At 40.5% G+C, this 8,733-nt stretch overlaps 1 long non-coding RNA gene across 1 annotated transcript; it reads right to left on the bottom strand.

The window, feature by feature from the left end:
* Positions 1 to 713: 713 nt before the first annotated feature.
* LOC108717202 lies at positions 714 to 7,793 on the bottom strand. Its single transcript, XR_001935826.2, has 3 exons — positions 7,519 to 7,793; positions 6,987 to 7,119; positions 714 to 3,864 (listed from the first exon to the last, which is right to left on the bottom strand). It is a non-coding gene; the product is annotated as an uncharacterized LOC108717202 (long non-coding RNA).
* Between the last annotated feature and the right edge of the window lie 940 nt (positions 7,794 to 8,733).

Genomic DNA, 8,733 nt, shown 5'->3' on the forward strand with positions numbered 1-8,733 from the left:
ATCAGCCTTATGAATGATACCATGGGCATGATCAGCCTTGGGAATGATACCATGGGCATGATTTGGCTTGGGAAAGATACCATGGGCATGATCTGGCGTGGGAATGATACTATGGGCATGATCGACCTTGGGAATGATACTATGGGCTTGATCAGCCTTGGGAATGATACCATGGGCATGATCTGGCTTTGGAATGATACCATGGGCATGATCTGGCTTGGGATTGATACCGTGGACATGATCTGGCTTGGGAATGATACCATTGGCATAATCTGGCTTGGGAATGATACCATGGGCATGATCTGGCTTGGGAATGATACTATGGGCTTGATCAGCCTTATGAATGATACCATGGGCATGATCTGGCTTGGGAAAAATACCATGGGCATGATCTGGCTTGGGAATGATACTATGGGCTTGATCACCCTTATGAATGATACCATGGGCATGATCTGGATTGGGAATGATAACATGGGCATGATCTGGCTTGGGAATGATACCATTGGCATGATCTGGCTAGTGGGCTCAAATGCTCTAAAGAGGGATCTTGAAACAGTACTATTTTAGCCTTACTTTCTCTCTTCTGTGTCAGTGTCGGCTCCTGAAACACATAAATAGGGGGCCACGGATATAAAGCTATGGTACCCATGAGAGGTAGATGGTGGGCCCTAAACATTTTTTAAAACAAAAAAGAACTTTACTGACATATATAATGTAATTCACTTCTCATTTATTGCCAAAAATCATCTGAATTAATACAATTATAAAAGGATCATGGGCATGAATTAATACAATTATAAAAGGATTCCAGCAATACAGATAAGGTAATAAGTAAATATAGATGAGGGAAAACAGATCCAGCAGAACTGAGAGAGGATCCAGTCGACAGCGGTACGTACGGTACATTAAACATTCCACTTAATATGAAATGAAGTACAGTTTGGCTCATGTCTGGACCTCATAGAGACGCCTGTTCCACTGATAGCCTTGCCATAAAACACACACAATGTCCCGCACATACAGTAAGCCCCTAAATCTAAGCACACAGCACTTCCTAATTTCCAGCTCCCAGTCTCCTTATTGTGCAAGCTCCAAGTGTGCATTCACTAGGGTGCGGTGAGCTGCTTTCCTTCATGTTTATAATAATAGCAGATTAGAGTGCAATTTGCAATTATTTCTTCATTATAACTACAAAATAGTTCACATTATATTTCTTATTGACCTACAGACAGCATACAGGGAGAAAGAAGGGGAATTATCCATATCCCAGCATTCTTAGTCACTATTCGTCGTATGGTTATGTGCATCTTTTACGGTTTACTTGTGTTGAGTTAAAGAGGCTCTAATGCCTTAAGCAATTAAGCAGGTCTAGTAACCCATAGCAACCAGCAAGATTTCTAAGTAATTTCTATGCTACCTGCTGACTTTACTATCTCAGTCACTCCCTTATAAAGATATATTCAGTACTGGGAGTTGTAGTGCAACCTACAGGTTAGACATCCCCCAATAGGGTGCCCCACTTTGCTTTTGTACAATGTAATACCAGTTACTGTAAAAGCCCTGAAGGACAGCAATAACCACCACACATGCCATTTCAATGAACTGGGATTTGCAGCCACCATATTTGGACACATAATTTCTTATATCTGACTCCCTGGCACTGATCATTTGACTAACTGCTCAGAAAGCATAAAAAGTGTAATGCACAAAGTTTTTTGTTTTTAAATAATTTTTTTGGTGACCTCCGTGGTTTTTGAGTGCCTAAATCCCAATTTTTGTGGTTGAGATATCCAGTTTTTCCGCACACTTTGCTGAGGGTTTGGGGTTGGTGCTCCTGGACCATATTACATACTTGGGGAGCCATAGTTTACATCTTTAATTTTTACTTTAGTTCAGCGTTCCACTAAATCTTCCCTGGCTCTGAGCACGAAGCAGTAGCATGAGAAGGGGAAGCCAATTTTGTCCTGGCTTCCATTGGCAATGTGCTTCTGGTGATTGGGGGATCTGGTGGGCTGCCATATTACACTCTGCTTTGTTCTCTCAAGGTTACAAGTCAAGTGTACCATTAGCAATGTTTTTTGCGCACACAATTCACAAGCACTAGGAGGTGTTAGAACTAAACATGAGCATGAGGAACACTCAAAATGACCCTCGGTGCCTCTCACTACTTCCCTTTTAAACGTATAGGTAAAAGCTTTAGCATGGGTACGATTGTACCAAAACACTTGGGACTCATGGGTCAGGCAGGTCCAGGCCAACGCAGAATTCCGGGTCATGGGCTGGTGGCTGGTTGAATTTGTCCTCGGTTGAACCCACCCACAATTTCAGCTCCCTCCAATTTCTGCTCCATCTTTTGGCTGTCACTTATTGATAGGGATCCACCGAATCCACTATTTTGGATTTGTCTGAACCCCGGAATCCTTTGTGAAAGATTCGGACGAATACTGAACTGAATCTGAACCCTATATGCAAATCAGTGAGGGGGAGGGAAAAAATTTTTTACTTCCTTGTTTTGTGACAAAAAGTTATAGGATTTTGTTGAATCCTGATGAAAATGGCTGAATACCAAACCGAATCCTGGATTCAGTGCATTCCTATTTATTGATATATTGTGCCTGTCCTGCTCCCCTCAAGTAATGTCAGAGAGGGGCAGGGTGAGCGTTGGTATATAGGTAAGGATAACATGCTGGGTTGTATTGGTTTCCAGTTGGAAGTGAGCAGGCTAAGGTTGGTGTCGGGTGGACATTTTGAGGTTCACCCGTGATCTGCCACATCAAATCCAATAACAAAAAGTATGTTTAACTTCAGACAGTTACAAAAGCTAAAAATAACTAAGAATCTTCACATCATTTCCGATATGAAGTGATAAGACAGAGCAACCAACCAGGATTTTGCTTTCATTAGTTTTACTTCACTTTTACTGGTCAATCCATCTCAGTCTTGTTTAAGAGATATGTTTAGATTAAAAAATAAATCAGTGGTCACATACACCCCTCTATTCCTGGCTGGAAAACTTAGATAAATAGATATCAGCCGTGCCCAGTTGGACCAATCTGTAGCAATGGAACGTCCAGTTCAGCCAGTTATCACATACAGGTGCCAGTTGAGTCACTGGTCAGTTTTGGCCGATCTACTCTCTCCAGTTCATGATAATGGTGTAGGACTAGCATTACAGTGCCCGACTATGCCCAAACACAAGCATGTTTTTTTGTCCTCTAAAGCAGCCAGTCAACATTTGGCATCTACTGGTTAACTGCCAACGATGAAAGCTGGTACAGATTGCACAGCAAAGGCACACGTTGGCCATATTTGTGCATAACCTTGACACGTTACTTCATACTTTTTTTTATTTGTTCATTAAAACATCATCAAAGTTGTTTTCATAAACATAATAAATCCGATACCTGTTTACACATCAAATGCATGAAACCCATTCAAGGGATTCATCCACACATCACTCTTTGATATTTTCCCTATTCCATTTAGGAGAAGGATCAAGGCGTTTTTTGAGGAGGAACCCAGACGGTTGGCTAAAGTTTAGGAGCATTCATTGCATGTGGCTGCTGAGAACAGAGTTCTGTGTATGTGCGGCAGGGCACTAAGGAGGCCTCGGCAGAAGGAATGTGTCTAACTAACCGTTCAGAAGAGATTGACTGAGTCACTGTGTTCTTGCTGATTCTCTGTGATGTACCTGAGGGTGTCTGACTCATCCATGGCTTCTATATTGGCCTCTCTCTTTGCCGGGGGCACAGGCAGTTTTTCAGAATCACCGGACGCTTTGGTGAAAGATGGTTTTGCTGGTACTGGGGGCTTGCCTTTCTTCTTTGGTTTTGGTTCAACAGTTTCTCAAAGCCTTCTTCGACCCTAGAATGAAAAATGGAGCACCCCCTTCAATATTAAATGTGTGGTTAGAGTTTCCCCAACACAAGCAAAAGTGACTATTCTTGTTTCCTAACTTTATGGCAACAATTCTTCATACCCCACCATTATTATTGCCACTGTCCCACAGGACATAGCAGGATTTATTCTCCCTTTAAGGTCGTAGCAAATGGGTTTTTTTAAACTCAGGAGGGTTGGGATCAAAACACCGGAATTCATCCTATTTTGCCTCCTACATTTAGAGGCACATCTATCAAGGGTTGAATTTCGAATTCATGTAAGTTTTTCAAAACTCCCTTAAATTTAATTGAATTTATTAATAAAATTGAATTTTAAAAACTCGGATGAATTTAAACAACATGAAAACTCGAACTGAATTCAATCAAACTCGATTCGAGTTTTTTCTCCAAAAAAACTTGAATGTCATGGAATGCCAGGAAGGCTATAAAATTGGTCACTGGACCTCTCCCATTGACTTATACAGGAATTCAACGGGTTTTAGGTGGTGAATAGTGGAATACGAAATTCTTAAAGGGCCAGAGTATGAAAAAAAAACAAAAATAGAATTTGAATTTTTTTAATTTTAAATTCAACACTTAAAAAATCTGCCCCTTAGTGACTGAAAGCACTGGTGCAAGAAGTTGTCAGGTGATTGACATAGACAAACTGACACCCACCAGCCCATAACTGACATGTGCACGCGTGGATCAGATCTTCTCAAGTGTCATGCAGTTTCTGAGACAATCACACCTTTATATTTGCCACCCTTTTACTGAGATGACATGCAAATTACTGGAAAAGGGCAGACCACAACCCTTTAGCAGTAAAGATCTGTGTCTCCAAAGATGCCCCAGTAGCTCCCCATCTTCTTTTCTGCTGATTCACTGCACATGCTCTGTGCTGCTGTCACTTACTGAGCTTAGGGACCCACTCACAATATACAGTACACATAGAATAGAAATGTCACAATATAAGGCTGGTTAGTAATCAGCTGCTCAGAGCCCACTGAGCATGTGAGTGTCACAGACACTTTCCAAGATGGTGACCCCCTGTGACAAGTTTGAAGTCCTGGATCATTGCTGCTATTGACAAGCTGAAACTTTAGGCTGGTGCAATAAGATCAGTATATAAAATATGGCATTTTTAGCCATATTCATTTTTAGGGTTTAGTTCTCCTTTATATAAGAAGAAAGACCAACAGACAAGAGAGATGGAGTAGGTCTGCAATCTTGGATAATAAAGGTGTTACTCTAAGAAACTGTCCATTTGTATGCCACTAAAACTGGAGTATCTCATGATGTTCTTCACTTCATACCACTTGCGCCTTTCTAGTTACATATATGAGGGGTCACTGCTGGGCTCAGGGTTTTCCGAGCACACCCTTTATAAAGAACACCCAAGTTTTGCGATCTCAAGCAGAATGTGTTCCTATAACAAAATGTTCATCTGTCTGGTTCTATGTCCACCCAACAGTAACTCCTGGAGCTGGAACAAAAATCCACTTAGAAGGACACTTCAGAAGAACGTCACATGAAAAAACTGGAACGGAATTCAGTTCAATAAACCTTTTTCTTTTCAAAATCTAAACAGACTCAAAGAAAATATTTGCTCGTCGGTGGTAAATAAGCTATAGCTGTGGCTCAGACACTTGGCAATAAACGAACCCGCTGCAGGTATGATTTATATATAAGCTGCCAAGAGTTCAGGCTCACAGTCTGGCAGTATTAAAGAGGAACCAAAGGCTCCCTAAAAAAGTCAAGATCATCATCATCATTTATTTATATAGCGCCAACAAGATCCGCAGTGCTTTAAGTAATGCACTTATAGTGCTCCCCTGAGCATGTTTTCTATTAACATACATTTTACTCACGAGCCATAATTAGAGTTGCCTTTTCCAATGTAACTTACTGAACTTACTGTGTTCCTGAGAGACCACTGTCAGAAACAGGGTTCTGGTGCTGGAGGGACTGCACCCCTATACTGATCCAGCTTTCCACTGCCCAGAGGAACATATCCTATGCAGAAACTTTCTGATTGGGAAGGATTCCAAATTAAAGGGGAAGTAATGTCTACAACTGAATAAGGCTAGAAATGCTGTATTTTGTATACTAAACATAAACATGAACTTACTGCACCACAAGCCTAATCAAACAAATGATTTATGCTTTCAAAGTTGGCCACAGAGGGTCACCATCTTGTAACTTTGTTATACATCTTTGTAAGACTAAGACTGTGCACATGCTCAGTGTGGTCTGGGCTGCTTAGGGATCGTCATAAATTATCAAAACAGCACAAGTTAAATAATATCTGCCAGAAGCAGATACAGCAAGTCTGATTAATAATCAGAATATACAGACTGTATTGGGTCCTGTGTTGTCATGTAATCTAATGTGGATTTTATAGTTTTTGTATTGTTTAATACAAACTTTCTCCAACTCTGCAGAACCAGTGGCTGCAGCAAAATAATCCACCAAATAGAATCCCAGTTTATCTGTTTAAATCTGGCTCCATTATCTTTGTCCCTACAGCTCGAGTTGGAAACAGTAAAGGAGACGTAAAGCCAAAATAAAATCCAATACAAATCTCTACACAATCGCCGCCGACTGCTCTACAGGGAAACAAACAAAGCTGCTTGAGTTCTGCATGGCTGGAAAGTAAGGTGGAGGCTCCCCCTGCTGTTCATAAGTATGATTGTTTCCCTGCTCAGCAGTTAGGGACCGTCTGACAATTCCTATCCACAGCAGTAAATGAAAGGAGAATTTCACTGCATACAGTCAGGTTTCTTATAAAAACGGTACACATTTTTTAATTAAAGTATATTGGTTTATTTTTCATAAAAAACATATAAATTGGATTTTATTGTTTTGCCTTTACATGCCCTTTAAGGAATGAATCCAATTAATGTGCAGGGACTGGCACAGCAAAATGGGCTTTTAAAGGTCTAAGGGCTCAGTGAAGCATGTTGAGCATATTTAATTCAATTATTATGTCAGAGATTTTATTTTGCATTAATTGCAACGGACCATGATGCACAGCTACCATTTCCCAGCTGGCCTGATTCTGACGGTGGATGTTTTTGGTCCTCTGTATTTTGTAAACCTGCATACCTGAACAGTTCATCCAGGTCCTCGCTGGTGGCTGGTTTAAACAAATCCTTAGCCTTGAAGGCAGATGGCATTAAGAGAGAATCGCCTAACTGCACGGTGCCTCCAAGGTCTTGTTCTTCAAATAACTTTATTTCTGAAAGATAATTAAAAACAATAAGCCAATAAAAATCCAGGGACCAGCCATTATATAGATGTTTACATTCCTCTCTCAATCCTGAGACAGTTCCTCTGTTCCCTAGGCATCCCAACCTCTATTAGATTCTGGTCCCTGCCCACATGATGACTATATAAGAAGTCCAGTGAGTGTCTCACTATCAAAGAAATATGCCCCTATTTGTCTGGCTACAGATATAGAAGGAGGAAGGTCCCTATCAGAGCCTGCTATGATGTGCTGCATCCATAATGTGCAGTTCTCGAGTTCCAAGTGGCAGTATGTAAAAAGAAGATAGTTCTACAGGCTTACAATTATTACTAGTTTAATTGCCAACTTACTGAGTCCTTCTCAGAGCCAATACTAAGACACTAGACTCACACTGTGAAATGATTAATAGAGTTTTCTTTCCCATCTGCAGCAGTTAATGGTTTCTTTGTGTTTGTTGAGGGATTTTTGCTTGGTTCAAACAAACCCGCGTCTGGATCTATTTCATCAAAAAGTGCTATTCTGCTGTTGGGCTTCGAACTTGGATCTTCCACCATTTGTTTGGTTGTTTTTTTTGTCTTCTTTGTCTTTGTTCTGTGATGCCAGGAAGAAAAAAAAATACATAAATGCAAATACCTGTGTTTAGCAGCTCAAAGAGAAAAGATTTACTTTTGGGAACCACTAGACTTGTCTTGCTCACCCAAAACTACAAGCCATTGTTGCTATTGCAAACCCAACTGATACTTATAGAGATATTCCTCTGAGTCAGGACCTATCAAGATTTCTGTGCCTTTTGTTCTACATACCAGTTTGGGAGCCATGCTATCACAATTGAAGGAAAATGGACCATGTGTTTTCCTTACAATGTCAAATGTCATCATTATTGAACACACATATCTACCAGGGAACCAGTGGTTGTCTGACTTTTTCCATTCAAGCCCACCTTGGAGTTCTGAGCTTAAGTAGAAGACTTCAGGGATGAGTTGCCCATACCGAGAATAGGTTGAAATCTGCTATAAGTGTTTTGAGGGGTAGAAGAGTTGGAAGGTAGGGAATAATACATATTCTTTCTCTTGAAATACTTTTTTTGAAGAGGTAGGATGTGTAGGCTCTTCAGTAGGAGGCTTCACGAATGAATTGTCCATAGTGAGAATAGGTTGAAATCTGCCTATCAGTGTTTTCAGGGAAGAAGATTTGGAAGGTAGGGAATACACCATATTCTTTATCTTGGAATTCAATTTTGAAGAGGGAGGGTTTAACTCATTTGGTAGGAGGCTTCAGGGACAAGTAAGTCTGTACCCTCCCATAGATCAGAACAAGATTACAGATAAACACTGATGTATAGTTCCAAAAATATCTAAGACAGCAAATACGTTTTCATCCCTAATTTCACCTGAACTTCTGACTATCCATATGCGCTTTCATATATATCTAGAAGATAAAATAAGCATTTTCCTTATATCTCACCCTTACCGATCTTCAGGATTGTCCCAAAACCATTGACTCAGAGCCCCACGGTTGCTTTAAACCCTCATGAGAAGAAAGAAGAAAGTCTGTACACAACAAAAATGACTTTTAATGGCAAAACTAAAATCAGCGGGTGCTTAT

This window comes from Xenopus laevis, chromosome 5L (genome assembly GCF_017654675.1).
Source record: "Xenopus laevis strain J_2021 chromosome 5L, Xenopus_laevis_v10.1, whole genome shotgun sequence".
Taxonomy (NCBI): Eukaryota; Metazoa; Chordata; class Amphibia; order Anura; family Pipidae; genus Xenopus; species Xenopus laevis.